This window comes from Aulonocara stuartgranti, assembly GCF_965226115.1.
Source record: "Aulonocara stuartgranti genome assembly, chromosome: 3".
Taxonomy (NCBI): domain Eukaryota; kingdom Metazoa; phylum Chordata; class Actinopteri; order Cichliformes; family Cichlidae; genus Aulonocara; species Aulonocara stuartgranti.
Window position 1 is genome coordinate 34,140,488 of NC_138941.1, and position 15,723 is coordinate 34,156,210.

Sequence of the window (15,723 nt, forward strand, 5' to 3'; positions counted from 1 at the left end):
CCTTTTGACCTTAAGTTCTGAACAGCTGGCAGTAAAATGTGTAACAGAGTGTCAATTAAGTCAGAGGTGATGATTAAGTGAATTGCTGGGCTGTAATAACCAGGCTCTCTTAGGTTACAGAAATAAGCATGTGTGATTTTTGAGACTTGTAAGAAGAAAAAAGTCACTAAAGAGTCTCAAAAGTCAACAAATCACCTAAGAAATATCATCAAGCTGACAGCTATAATATATTAGCCAAATTGGGACTTACTAAAAGTACACTTTTTGACTTTGGGTGAATCAGGTTTGACTTACAAATGATATCAAAACAGGAAAATGTAGAAGTGTTGTGTGTTGTCTCCTATCCTTTCGCTGTTCATATTTCCTCCTCCTTCTGTGGTCTGGAGAGGTATTATCAAAACAGGCCTAACAACCTCAGCCTGGTAAGCCTGTAAATTATTCACATGTCTCTGGGCATGTATTTTGTGTTTCCACATCGTGTGTCAAGGGAAAGGCCCGCGTGCATGCGCACACATACGCAGATTTCTGAAATTTGGGAGCCTGCAAATAGATCCCGTCTGCATAATTAATCCGAATGTGATTAAAAAACATACAAGACATTGTTGCATCACTGCCTGTGTTGACGTCACAGCTCTGTCTTATCATAAATACATGTTCGTTGCATAACTCAATTTTTAAATATTCATTTGTGGGTGCGCACAGCTTCGTTTGTGCTCCTCATTTAGTCTCAGTGTACCAACTATGTCAGGTAAAGGCAGAGAGCAGGGCGAGTCGATGACAGAGGCTTCTGGGTAATTAAAAACAGTATTTTGATTCTAGAGAAAACATTAAAGTTTTTTGAACCAAAGAACTCTGATCAAAATTAACAAATAATTAAGTCATTCTGGTAACTTCCAAGATTTCTAAGGCTTTAATAACTGGAATCTGCTGCTATTCCCAAACTGACTGTTCAGTCCAGTATTACTTATAGTACAGCGGTTCCCAACTTCCAGGCAACAGACCAGTACCGGTCCATGAGTTGTGTGGTTTTTAGCATTATTTTTTTTATCGTTTTTATTGTTAACACGGTTTCCCTGGATCTTTTCCTGTGTGTTATGAATAAATCGTCTTTTTTGGTACTGGTTTCATTTGTTGTATTTATCTTAAAGGCCGGTCTGTGAAAATATTATGACATAAACCGGTCCGTGGCGCAAAAGAGGTTGGGGACTGCTGACTTACTATACCTATGTAATATTATTCTTGAACTCTACTAAAGTGGCTTTGTGTGATTCACAGTTCAAAATAATCCTATTTACCTCATGCTGGGCAATGATGCAGACCCTCACATCACCCACTGTCGAAACGAAGCTCTCCTCCCTCACCCTTGCTTTAAGGCAACTTTCTGTGTCCCTATCATAAACAGAAGGTTTGAACAGCAGGTCAGTGGTGCTCAGAGTCATAGCTGTGGGCTCTCTCTCACTGACATCATTAAAATTCAATATTAGAAAAAAAACACACACAAAACAAGCGTTTAGAGCAGTGTGAAGCCCCAGGTTTTTGGGTAACAGGCATTACTCGGGCAAACTTGTGCCATGTTTGGTAAGCTAAGTAGAGCCTAGGCTGTTTTATCCCCACCGATATGATGAAGTGAAGTCTAGCTATACTGGTCAGGGCTAAGTTTTGGAGCCTTCCTGTAAATGGCATTAGGTCTTGGAATAGAAACTTAATGTGATAATAGTGATGCATTATACTGCTATACATACTAAAAATGAGGGCTGCTACTTCGGGAGTGTTTGTAGAGAATTTAAGCTTAATTTAATACTTGAATGTGATGCACAGTCTGGCAAAAATCACTGCAAGCTGGAATCTCTGAAATAGAGGAACAGAGGAATCAACCTGTGACAGTATTATAACGCAAATATCATTTGCACTTGTTAACTTTTATCTTAAAGGACAGTAAAGTTACTAAGTTGCTCCTTTATTACCTTTGAAACCTGCATGGCCTGCTCTTCTTTCCATTGTAAAGACTATCTTGGACAGCTGGCCTACGTGTTCACCCTCTCTCTTTCCCATCAATCTTCTTTTGCATTTGTACCTTCAGTAGCTCCACAGGAAATATGACACACATGCATCCATTACTAACATGGGTGGCTGAATTTCACACAAAATCATCGCTTTTATTAAATTTAAGTCGATGTACGTAAATGTGTTGTGTGGACCCCAAACTTGTTACTCTAACAGCGCCCATTTGTAACAAGAGGCAGAAGTTGTGTCTCTGCTGTAATTTATCATTTCAACAAATATACCGAATATACTCTGATGCACTTCTTACACAGGCCCTTTTGTCTCATATAGACATTAAAGTCTTAGTCATAGCGTGGCAGTTGCAGCACAACTATAAATAATTTTACCCAGGGAAATGGCTGGATGGGTACATGGCACTTATTAACGCACAAGAAACACCGTGTTTTTTCCTCTCTGCTGCATGAAAATACATGAAAAGAAAAATATGGAGAAAACAATTTGACATTAAATCAAATTTTTCTGTGTGATATTAACAAAAAATAAGAACTAAAGCACGTCTGTTGATCCACTGAGAATCCACAGCTTACTGTGCAGTTCATTGTTCTGAGTGTTCAGTGTGAATAGTTGCACAAGTTATTGGTAGGGAGCCAAAGTAAACAAGGGTCTGGTAATTGCTAATTACCATTTGACAGACCACAGATAGCCAGGTGATTTCCTCTGGGAATGGCAAACCAAATCAGGGATATAACATCATTATAACTTCTGTTTTAAGACACTTTATTTTGTTGGGTATTCCTACAGCCATGCTTATAGCACAATGGCTATAGGACTAGCTAATTGGGTTTGCAGGCAGCTGGTCATTCCTCAGCTAGAGCCACTGTAAAATATCTTAACAAGCCCTTGAGGGATGGCGAAGATATTTTGTAGGACATTGTTGGTCCCCAGAGGCTTCATTGTGCAGAGTTTTAGGGTACAGTGACATTTCGGAACCCTTGGGTTGCACGACTTGTAGGTGCTTAAAGTAGCCCAGTTTCTTTATTTGCCATCTTAAATACAGTTATAATGTTGGACACACATAAAGTATTTAGAACAAAATGCATATCTTGGTCTAAATACTTGTTTTCAGACAGCCTTAAATTCACCAGATGTCTCAGATATGGTTATCCTATTCAGTTGCTCCTCTTCTTTAGTCAGTCAGAAGAAAGCCGACTTCAAGGGAGGCTGTGTTTTTGAAAAAAAAAGGGAGCTGAAAGGGCTTATTTCAGTCAGCGGAGAAACGTATCCAAGGCTGTAACACACACTAGGTATAGTGAAAATATAACATCAGCAGTACCAATTAAGAAAAAAACATAGGAAATTAAAAAGTAAAATTAAAACTGAGGTGATGAAAACAAAGTCATAAGAAACATTAAGCAGATATAAAATCTGTCTAATAACAAAAAAAAATTAACTAACTCAAAATTAATTGACTCGAACTCTTCCACGGCATGTATTTTTAATTTCTCTTTGATATTTGGGCTGATTGGGACCCGATGAATGTAAAAATAAAGAATTACCAGATTTTTTTAACCTGATTTTTGTTTCTAAGAAAAATGAGAGCCACATATGAGGATATTCGTTTAAAATTTCGATAGATCAGTGGCAGTTTAATGTCCTCGTAAGCTTGCTAGCTTGCTGCAAGACCTCACACCGAGCACATCTACTGCGGGTGTGGTGCCTGTTATCAGACCCGGTGTTAGCAACATCCCCCAAAAACCCGAAGAGGAGAGTCCTGGCCCCTAGCCCTGCCAGTGTAGCAGAAATGATGACAGATGATGATGGCAGCAGCAGCAGTTATTCTCTGCGTGAGTAGCTTAATGTTGTCCGTGTGTAATTTACGTTGAGTAGGCTAACCACGTTATTACATTAATGCATGTAAGGTGAACTAGCAAACACCGTCGTAGCTACATGCAGCTGTCTTCTTGTTTGATGGCAGATATTCCCTTCACCCTGGCCAAAAAGGCTAAAATGACCAAAGAAAAAGTGGGAAACAGCTAAACATGAGAGGTTTTTGGACAAAGTTTGTGTTTTTTCCATTGATTAAGCACTGCTTCCAGCCAAGAGTGATGCCATATATGCCCTATAGCTGCAGAAAAGGCTAACATTGTTATCTTTTTACAAAAAAAAACAGCTGAACATGAGAGGTTTTTGCACCACTTTTGTGTTCTCCATTCTTTAAGCACCGGTTCGAGCACCGTTTAAGCACCGGCACCATTTCAAAAGTACCGGTTTGGTACTGGTATCGGATAAAACCTAAACGATACCCATCCCTACTCATAAGTGGATATCAGGCCCTTGTAGAGCAAAATTTAGTATTTTGGTCAAAATAACCCAAAATGTGACGTCCACATATGTGGACGCCAGGTCCTAGGAGGTTAAATCAAAAGCACATTTGAATCCATTTAGTCTGTCATACCACCATCTTAGTAAAAGTACAAACTTTCTGTACTTACGTAGAAGTACAGATACTTGTATTAAAAATATTTTGGTAAAAGTTGAAGTACTTATTCGGTTTCTTTACTCAAGTGAAAGTGAAAAGTACAAGCCCTAAAGTAAAACGTAGCTCTATGAAGGATGTTTCTACCTGCTATTTTCGTGCAAAGCTAACTGAATTTCGAAAATAAAATGATTTTAGTATATGGGAATATAAACTTTAAAGTTTTTCTCCCCACACCTAAACAGTAAAATGAGTAGAGTTCTAGCAGTTCTGACCATGAACATTACAGCTGCTGTGCACCAGTGTTTTACTATGAATTCACAATAATACTGCAAGCTAACCTGTTCATCCTGCAGTAAACTACAGAGTATTTTCACACAACCATCGAACAACACACAGTTATTATACCTCAGCACAACTCGCATTATATTCAGATGCACTAATTTTTTAAAAAGATGACTTCACATGTAAGCTTTCAATTTCCAGTTTATCAAATCTCACTGAGCAGTCCTTACCTTTAAATATAACGTCTATGTCACAGTGAACTTATCTCCCACTCTCTTCTCTCCCTGTGGAGTAGAGCAGCTGGACCTTTAGCAGACACAGTGTGCAATAAACTGCAAACACAAACCGTTTTATGTGTTTGCCGACATAAGCTGAGTTTGAAAGGTTGCATTTAAAATTACCTGCCACTTAAAAAAGCGTTACCCTTTTTGTGCTCGCGCCTCTTCTGTAGCACCAGCTAGATACTGAAGTATAAGGACCTTATGGACCCAGTGGGTCCAAAAACGCCCCCCTGGGTCATTCTGGCTCACTGAGGATGTTTTTATTTCATTGATCTCTTTTTGTGTAACAAGCCTTGGAGATGGCTACGCCAATACGAGTGCCTTGTATGTGTTAATGTTCCCTCTGTTTAGTCTGAGATGGGTTTGATGTTTGAAGGCGTGCGGTGATGTGAAATAAAAATCTCTCTCAACTGTGTTAACCCAAAGGTAACAAGCCTGTTTTAAAAAGGTAAGAAGCAGAAAGTACAGATATTAGTGTCAAAATGTAGAGAAGTATCAGAAAAATAACCTGAAAATTGTACCTAAGTAACATAAGGAAGTATTTGTACTTATTACGTCCCACTTTTGCAGCTTAGCATTCTCATGCTAACAGTGGACAACAGGGCACTGCTCTTTCAGGTCAGAAAAGACCTGAGAGCACGTACTGTAGGCATGAAAGTAACCACTTTTCACCTGCTTAATTGTATCCCTGCTGTGATGGTGGAAATTAATCGAGACCCACACAAGCACAGCAGGCACATGCCAGGTTTAAAATGAGAATAATACATTAAAACAATGGAGCCACAGGAACAAAAAAAGGTCAAAACAATGGGGGAATATTTTCTTATATGAATTTCTTTGCATTTAATGTATTCCACTTACTGGTGTATTGGTTAAATGAAACTTCCAGTCTTGTTCTGAGTCACCCTGATCAGCACTGCCTCTATTTATACACTTTATACACTGTGCTGTGCTGACTGTAGATTTGGTGTTTTCTGTGAGACCTCAGCACGGCGCTTTTACTGAAATAAAGACGGGATGTCACACTGGAAGTCAAACACAACAATTTCGCTGATCGCAGGGAGCTGGCGAGGCGTTATGAAACGCTACACCATCCTGAAAGGGGATATGACCCACAAATAGTCTGGTTACCTTGCAAAATGGTTTCCACTACTGGGTGCCGCTCACCCATGAAAACGCCATCTCCCCTCCATGTGTCAATACACCCGCCGTTGACAGGTGAAATGAGTTGTGGTAGTGGCACCTTGTCAAGTCTGCTGCGATAACTGGGACGTCTGACTTATATTCAAACCATTCTTTTCCCGGATGAATGAGGGTTTTTTTTTTCCCTTTCCTTTCCCTTTTTCTTTTTTTAACGTTTTTTATTTAACTCACTATGAATTCTGTCAAAAGGCCGATTATGTTCAGAAGCATCTTGGGTAAAAATAACAATTGGTCGCCCCAAGGGTACATGGAGAAGAGAAACAGTGATTGCGTGAAAATATGAGAATGGCAGAAAAGGACAGCAATTATCCTCATTTTTGTGTTTGTGTGTATGTGTGTGCAGAAGTGTGTTTTCATTAATATAATGGAAAAAGAAGAGGAAGGGAAGGAAAGCTGCAAATGGTAAAGGAGTTAGGCGTGACAATTTAAAATCAGTTGAATGCAGCGACTGAGGATGTATCTGAAAAAAAGACCTAGAAAGGCTCAAAATTCATTGAAGCAGGAAGAAATCGTGAAGCACGTTTATGTTATAGCATAAGCTTAATGAGCATTATTCAACCGAAATAGTCTTTAGAATAAACTTTTAGAGCTGCATTGGAGAAAAACAACTTTAAAAACAACAGTGTTTCCACATCAAGGTGACATGCTCCGTACCGCTATGGGAATCAACACCAACTTTGCAAAGAACACAGCAGTGCAGCCGGCCGAGTTTGTAGGTTGGAGTCCTAATCCTGCCAAAACAAGCTGTCATCCAATAATCAAATAGAGGCTGGATCGATGGTGGCGGAGATCAACATGTCAACAACGAGCCTGTCTGATACCAACCGCTAGTTCAACATCGAAATTGACCGACGCTGCCCTCACTTTGTCGAGACTGGGTTGGTGAGAGTGGGAGTGGGCGGGAGGAAAAACAAGCGGTTGTTCGAGGGCTAAATGCAAACTGCACAAAACTGCAGCCTAAGCACGATCAAAAAAGTGTACACGGAAACCTTTAAAGAAATACAGTTTTGTCCTCGCTGCAGGGAGAAGCAATTTCCCTACTTCTCACAAATGTACACCTGATTATTTTCGCATATTGCACCAGATGACACTCATTAAACTTGCATTTTTTTAGCTATCTGAGCATCCTTCTCCTTATGTGATCCTGTTTGATACTGTAACCATAATACAGCGTCTGCTGGTGCAACACGCGTCAGCATTCCACATTCTCATAAACAGATATCGAGGCCCGGCAGGATTTCCAGACGCATTCTGTTTTTGTCCCTAAAGTGGTAGCCAGACAGTCCAGAGCCAAATAATCATTTGAGGCGCGTGGCGCGGAAACCGGCCTCTTCCGATGTCACTGATCCATAGATGTGTGGCATTGCTCGGGGTCGTTATATCCCACTGGAAAGTTAATCTTGCACCAATTAGTTCCAGCCCAGGAGGTACCACCGAGCGCTGTGCTATGAAATGGTGGTATCCTTTGGGAACCCTCCTCTCCGACTCTCTCTCCCACCTTTTTTTTCTTTCTTCCCACACATCGACTTCTACACAATAAAACACACATACACATTCTCGCTCCCTCTAAGGTTTTCTGTATTGATCTAGCCATCATTCTATTTTAGCGCTGCAATTATGTCTGGTGATATTACCAGAGGGTGTTACATGACTCTTCTAATTGGTGTGTCGATATGACGTCAGGGCGTTTGCTGCTTTATGATTTCAGTTCCCACCTAAGTGCCTCTGATGTAACTTTTTTTCATCTTTCAAAGGGTAATTTCTTATCGGTTTTGTTCGATGACGGATGCTCTCGTGCTTTTTAAATGGCCAGCCTGTGTAGCTCATTAGTATAAATAAATTCCTTTTTCGAGTGCTCTGCGTTTTATGTCGCGCGTGATGTCCTACAGTAAACTGGCCCTTGTCTGTGACTCACACGATGTACTTATTTTAAGATGTACTTTGCTTGAGCAAAAAAAGGAAATCAAAGTTAGAGCACAGCCAAAGATTAAGAATAATTCCGTATATATGCTTTAAACATAGCATGTGTAAAAGTGAACATAATGTGCTTTGTTTTTCTTAAAATAAAGATATATAGCTGTAGCTGTACAGCTGTCTGAATCGCATTGAAAATGGGAGGTTTAGCTTCAAATTGAAAGCTGTCTGGTATTCCCTGCCACTTTGATTTGGTGATTTTCTTTACCTTCTTTCTATATTTTCTCTCCGATCTCCCACCCTGCCTTCACATTTCTTCTCTCTTTATTTTGCTCCCCTGTTTATCCCACTTGCTTTCATTTCATCATTGCTTGATTTCTCACTCCCAGCCCCTGTTGCCTACTTCTCCCTATCCACTTTTCTCTCAACAACTATTTTCACATGTCTGTGTGACATGACCGGGGGCCTGTAAACGGGGATTGTGACAGATGCAGATGAGTGTGTGACACAGAGAAGTTCAGGACTGCTCTCTTACATATTGCCTTTCAGCATGCAGGTTGTCATGCACGTTGCATTGATATCATTGTGTGACTGCTTCTTGACATCCTAGAATGCACCCACGAGTCCTGTTTTTTCAAGAGTTGTTTGTGCATAAAATACTTTGGTATTGAGAGGTGCTATATGGATAATAAAGATGCCTGCTAACCCTCGCCTTAACGCTTCAATTTTTGTGTTAATCCCGGAAAAACAACAGACTCAAAGCAGCACTTCATGACTTACTTGTATAAGTATGTTTCATGTGCATGAATTTCAGTCATTTGCTAAACTATATTGCCAAAACTATTCGCCTGTCTGCCTTCACACAATTTCAGCGACATCCCATTCTTAATCCTTAATATGATGTCGGCCTACCCTTTGCAGCTATAACTGCTTCAACTCTTCTGGGAAGGTGTTTATGGGAACTTTTGACCATTCTTCCAAAAGCACATTTGTGAGGTCAGACACTGATGTTGGACAAGAAGCTCCACTCCACTCAAATTCATCCCAAAGGTGTTGTCTTGGGTTGAAATCAGGACTCTGTGGAGGCCAGTAAAGTTCTTCCACACCAAACTTGCACATCCATGTCTTTATGGACCTTTAGCAGTCATGTTGGAGCGGAAAGTCAACGTTGTTGGGAGCATGAAATTGTCTAGAATATCTCGGCATGTTGACCCCGCACCACCAAACTTTACACTTGGCACAATGCACTCAGACAAGTACCGTTCCCCTGGCAACCGCCAGCCCCAGACTGTCCAATTCAGGGTCCAGAGGGGCTGGAGCCTATTCCAGTCATAGGGTGAGAGGCAGGGTACACACTGGACATGTTGCCAGTCTGTAAGGCTCATAGTAAACATTATACATGCTATCCAAAAGAGTAAAAAGGACCATTGTGCCTAAATACTATCAAAGTGCAGTGAGCTGAGCTGGTTATCATGGCTGAGAACCTACACAGACAGCCCCTCCAGTGAATGCACACTGACCTTCACAATGAGCCCTGTTTTTATGCTGTAAAAAGGACTGTTCTAGTTAACTGCCAGTAAGATATGCTAATAATAAATTCATAAATCTAGTTTAATGACAATTACAGATGCAGATACAAATGTGGTCCTGGTTGCAGATCAAACTAAATGTAAGAGCTCCGTAAATACTAAGCGATCACTGGACCGTACGATAAATGCCACCGACTGTGTTATCTCCTCCTGGATTTTATGAGACTGTCTTTTCTTTTTCAACATAATTTGCTCTGTAGAGTCAAAACAGCCTCAGCAAATTCAACATTTTTACTGCCAACAGGAGAAGAGCACACTGATCTGACTAGGGGGGAAAAAAACTGCTGCGTGGACCTAAAAATATGCGAGAAATTATTAATTTTCCAGCATGCTTCTCTACATCTTTATCTCCATTTATTTTTCTGTATTTTGGTTTATGGCTGATTGCTGCTTTGACTGGGAGGACATTCAGACTTCAGTTTGGGGGCCTCTCTGGACACAGATATGTGCTTATGTAGAGAATTGCTCATGCTACACTGGAGAATCTGGCTGTCTTTGCCAGCCAAGCCTCATCATGGCAGATTTGCCGGCTCCCTCATTGTGTCTAATTCCTTTTGCTGGCTAAAAATCCTGCCCAGTCGCAATCGAGACCCCCTGAAGAGCCAGACTTAGCGGGTTTCCCTCTAGACCCTGATGATGGTATTCTCGTGTAAAGAGGTTCGAGCTGCTGGGACAAAGCACGAGTGAGCCACTTTCAGCAATTACCCTCTTTTTTTTTTGTCTCGTTATATCAATACTGAATGGAAGCGAAGTACCCTAACATGTCTTGCGCAAACAAGATAGATAGTTGCAGTCAAATGTCAGTGTCAAAATTTGTTTTATGCTTCAATCACCACAGAAATATAGTCATAAATATGCCATTAGTGTCTTTTTTTATCTGCTGCACGGATTGGTAAAGAACGCCTCCCTGATATACCGCAGTGCGAGACAAAAAAGTTTGTATAAGTATACTGTTATTACTTTTAAAATATTTAGCTCCTGTCATACAGGCGAACTCTCGTGGTGACAGAGAAGTACAAGTACATAGGGATGAGTCAGACATTTAAAAATAACACAGTTTCTCACTAAGAACTTCCCTCCTCCTGCCGACTCTCACACATTCTCACTCAGAATTTGTTCTCGAGTGAACCCATAACACTTGAATATCACACATGGAAATTTTCTGAATATCTTAACTCTGAAAGAATTATCATTTAACCTGATTTTCTGAAAAGAGTTTAATCACATTAAAGGTCTGGGAAATGAAGTCAATTAAATGAGTTTTTAATTAGGTTTTATCATTCTGGACATGCTGTGGGTGAGTTGTAAAAACTGGAGTGCTGTGATTGTAACCTATCAAAAACAAATGGAAGACGCAGCAAATTAATGCAATAAAATCAACTCCCTAGATGTCAAAGACACACTTCTCTTTGTGTGTCTGTTGATGTGAACTCTATTTCAACCTTATCCTCGGGAGAGTCCTGCTGTAATTGAAATAGGAATAGTGTCTCCGAGCCCGGTACCATCGCCTCATCCGCTATGTACAAATGGATTGTTAAATGGACATGCAGCAAATGTTTGAGTTGATTTTTGTCACCCACAATCTGTCAGGGCGAACATTCATCAGGGGACATATTGATTTAGCAATATGGGTGAGATTGGCTGGGAGTTAGGAAGCAGTATATCAAACCACAAATCAAGAGTTCAGAACACTCAGGAACAGGTAGTGCTGGACTGAATCCTGAGTGAAAATGCAAGATTCGGTTAGTGGTCACAGTTTGCAATAAGAATTAACAAATATTACAGAGGATGAAATGAAAATCAGCAGGTGATCGTATTTTACTATATAATAAGTAGCAGTTTTAGTCGATGAAAGATCTAATGCGATGTTTCAAAGACACTAACAGAGCTCCGGTGAGGGCAGCTCATCTATACCCAGGCCGCATCCGCTTTGGTCAAAAACTGCTAAATTAATTAAAATGTCAAGGCAAACAGTCTGGAAAATTACAGTAGGTTGTCATTTCTACTAATGCCACCGAGTTAACATGAATAAAATTGTGCTCTCGAGGCAGATTGACTAACTTGATTTCCACTGGCTTTTCAAGCCCGGAGTCAGTTCAGGACAAGTTTGTTTGATGTACTTGTTCAGGAAGATAAGGAAGAACAGTTTACAAACACACTGGGTGTTCAAACTGTCCAGTAATGGTTCAAGACTGTTCGGCAAACTCACTTGATCACTCGGAGCCAATAGTGCAAAATTACACTCTTGTTTTTTATCAGTCGAGCAGTACAAGGATAATGTACTTTTGTGTTATGTTTCTTTGGCTGCATTTGGTTGTGCTCATTGGTTCTAAATGAAAATAACATTTTCTGGTCCTAATTGGGTGGATTTGCTTTTGAACCTGTCACTGCACTGCAGGCAGCACCTTCTTTGGATGTATTGAAATCAAAGTAGACTTCTACAAAGAGCGAGCGCACACCTACGCAGCGAGCGAAACTCAAACACAAACACACTGTCATAGAATATACAGAAATTCATACGTTTGCACATTCATAGACACACGCGGTAAGAGCACGCAGCGCTCATCTACACAGTGTGACTTTAGCAGATTGTCAGCCTTTGCAGACAGAGACACATCAACATCACAGGACCCCCCCAACCCGTGACAGGCGTCTCCATGGCACCCTTCAGATCACTGTGGCGCCACTGCAGCAGCTCCTTACATTTCAATCTCCCCTCTTTTCTTCCCCCACAACTCAAGCACCGGGGTCTGGAAATACATTTCAAAACAGAGCGGGGTTTTGCCCACACACGTACGCGTACCTGCACAGAGCTCACTTGCAAACTTTGAGAAGAAAGGAGCATCACCGTTCTCGATCCGTGCGGTGTTAAAATGGGACGCAGCCAGTATAGGCGAACATGTCAAATCAAAGTAAGTATCGTGCGTTGCTTGATACTTGGGTCACTCCACCTCAGTATATCTTGGTGACAACATCTGCATTCTCTATGTTATCTATTTTCTTTCCTCTGTGGAGTGAATGTTGGTAGGCATAGCTGCTTTGTTTGAATCATAATGTAATTTGTGATGATTGTATGAAAACCCAAATGAAAACTGTCAGATAAAAAGGGAAAAAACAGCTAAATAAAATGCTTTCTGCAGTTGTATTAAGTGTACAAGATACAGAAACAAGAGCCAAATCAATAAGAACAAGTCTAAACAGAAGTGAAGTCATTGCCCATCATACTTCAGTGTAACTTTGTCATCTATCCAGATATTACAGGTATTTATTTAACTCTCTTGATATTCATCTTTGTATTGTGGATATATGAAGACTATTGCTGCAATCACCTCTGGCTCTATAAAACAAAAACCTTTAAGTGCATCACATGTATACGTTTAAGAGTATTAGGTGCAGACTGGAGCATGTTACAGACATTAAATATCTTCTATATCTAGTTGAACAAAATCAGCAATATGTCTGTGAGTCCAGACCCTTTTCTTTCCAAGCTACTTATAAAATCAGCAATATAATACAATGTGTCATCTGCATACAAATGTGCAGAACAATGATCAAAAATGGAACTATTTATGGTCCTGGACCAAGAACCAAACTTTGTGGGAAAAACCTCAGTCATAAGTAAAAGACTGGAAGAAAATCACTTTCTGTAGTAGTTCCAATATAATTGGTAATTACAGAAACATTTGCCTAAACTGAAACCAAAACTATTTACAATATATAAAAGTACAAAATAATTATCTCATTTAGTGCATTGACAATGTTATTCATAAAACAATGATTCGTTATTGTCAGAAACCAGATTGATATGAGCTTAGAGCTGATTTGTTGACAATTTTAAGTTGGCATTGTGTAGGCAACTGCATAATGTTGTATAATTTACATATTGGTCTGTGTGGTTGGGTTTTCATACTAGGGCACATTTGTCATGGCCCTGGGCCATGTGACCCTGTATTCTGAGTTTCTTGGTGTTTTGTTATTCTTTTTAGTCTAGTTTCATTTCGGTTTATCTAGTTACATTCTGCTTCATGTTTCATGTCTAAGTTTTCTTTGTTTGTCAAGTTCAAGTCATGTCTGGATTTCCTTATGTTTCCTGTTTTATTTTGAAAGAGTTTTGTGTTTATTATGTTTAGTTTCACGTGTCCTGTCATTATGTTAATTGTTGTCAGCTGTTTTCCCCATGTGCTTCTACTTCCTTTGATCATTCCTTATGTGTATTTAGTCTGTGTGTTCCACTCAGTCAGCGTCAGATCGTCTGTTAACCTCACCACAGTTTTCATAGGTTTACTCCATTGTTTCTCTGTGTTTTATAGTTTCCTCAGTGTTCACAGTTTGTCATAGTTTTTCACTGAGTGTCACAGCCTTTTTGTTAACACAGTGTTCATAGCCTCCTTAGTTTCCCTAGTTCCTTGTTTTTTCTTCTGCAATCAGCCAATAAAGGCTCGCTTTATTTTTGAAACTACGTTTTGTCTCCACCGTGTCTGCATCTGGGTCTACCTCTTTCCTCACACCGGCGCACCCCGTCGTGACAACACAAAAAACAAATGTAAATAATGGAAAATGTCCTTGTAAATTTCTGCCAGAACATTTTTTTTTTTTTTTTACAGAAGTTTATTGATATAAACCCAAAAAGGAAAATAAAATGATACAGCAACGTGTACTAAAGGTAAGGTAAAACCAATGTGGTTTTGCAGTAAGCACGTACCCAGCAACATGGGGAGGCAGAGAAGCAGCAGAAATGCTGTTATTGGATTTCACCATCTGCCAAAAATCCTGCAGGATTAAATGAATAAGAGGTTGAGACCAAATTCAAGGAGTTTTACTCACAAGGGAAGTTTATTACTTTCTAATCATTGCAAACAAAGTCCAGTGGTATGCAAGGTACCAAGCTTTCTTTATTGACAAAAATACTCTATGGAAAAATATGAACTATGGTCTGGGTTGATCATTTTAATGCCATAATTATTCACAACAGTAACAAATGTTGGAATGAATGAATAAAATAAATGAAAGATGAAGGTCACATTTTTTTCTTTTTGTTCTTTAATATTGCTGTAAAATAATCAGTGAGATGGTTCCTTTACTAAATCGTTAATGCATCATGGCAAGATGTGAAATAGACGCACCGGTTCCACCATGCAGAAGTTGCATTACCAGCAGGGGGCGATAACATATTGAAAGCGGTATTGAGCCAAAACACATGAAATACACACCCCATGGTCCTTAATCGCCAGAAATGATTAAGCTAGGCAGACATGCAAATGTGTTAATGATGTCTGTGTAAATGCTTTCTCTGCTGTTACTGCAGCTTACTGCAACTTCTGCATGCGTGTACATTTCATGCTTTTGAAAGGCAAAGCAAGAAATGGACACGGTGGACCGCTGTGTCTATTAGACATTTTAAGTCTGTATAAGAAGTCAGAATCATAAAAAGTAGGCCTGGTTTTAAGATTATTTGAGAACATGAAGCTTGAAAAAATCTCCATCAAGTAGTCAGAAACATTAGTCAACCAAGCAATGTGAAAATCTCCAGAGACTATCCTTTTAGTATACCAAGAAAAGTAACTCTCAGGATCCGCTATACAGGAAGTGTATAAATCTCCATGACTACAATGGAGTTATTACACCCACAGTTTACCATTAAGGGAATGAAATAAAGACATTTGGGCACAGTAACAGCATAACAAATACAAGACGAAAAACTGGATTTGACAGGGAAAAAAACATTAATGTCAAAAAGCTATTACAAGAATGATTTTTGCTTCTCAAAATACAGAATTTTTGCATCCCACAGTCCAAAGGTATAAAGGCTGTTTGACTGAATCTCCAAAACGGCCCCCAGGAATGAATAAGTAATGGTCCAATCCCAATGTCCGCCCTCACAGTGTCAAACACTTTGATGTTTGTTTTTGATATTTCTCCAGAGGGGCTCTTGGTTATTCACATGTGGAAATGACAATTGTATGAAGTGTGT

The 15,723-nt window shown here is 39.8% G+C and overlaps 1 protein-coding gene across 1 annotated transcript in view; it reads right to left on the reverse strand.

Annotated features, from left to right (window-relative positions):
- Positions 1-1,800: 1,800 nt before the first annotated feature.
- The window catches only part of LOC309701946 (uncharacterized protein), a gene marked incomplete at its 5' end in the record, with an annotated part of 106,523 nt that continues 92,600 nt past the window's right edge, over positions 1,801-15,723 (reverse strand). Inside the window, 2 exons of the transcript XR_014275316.1 lie at positions 1,801-1,848; positions 1,965-2,083. The remainder of the gene's footprint in view (positions 1,849-1,964; positions 2,084-15,723) is intronic.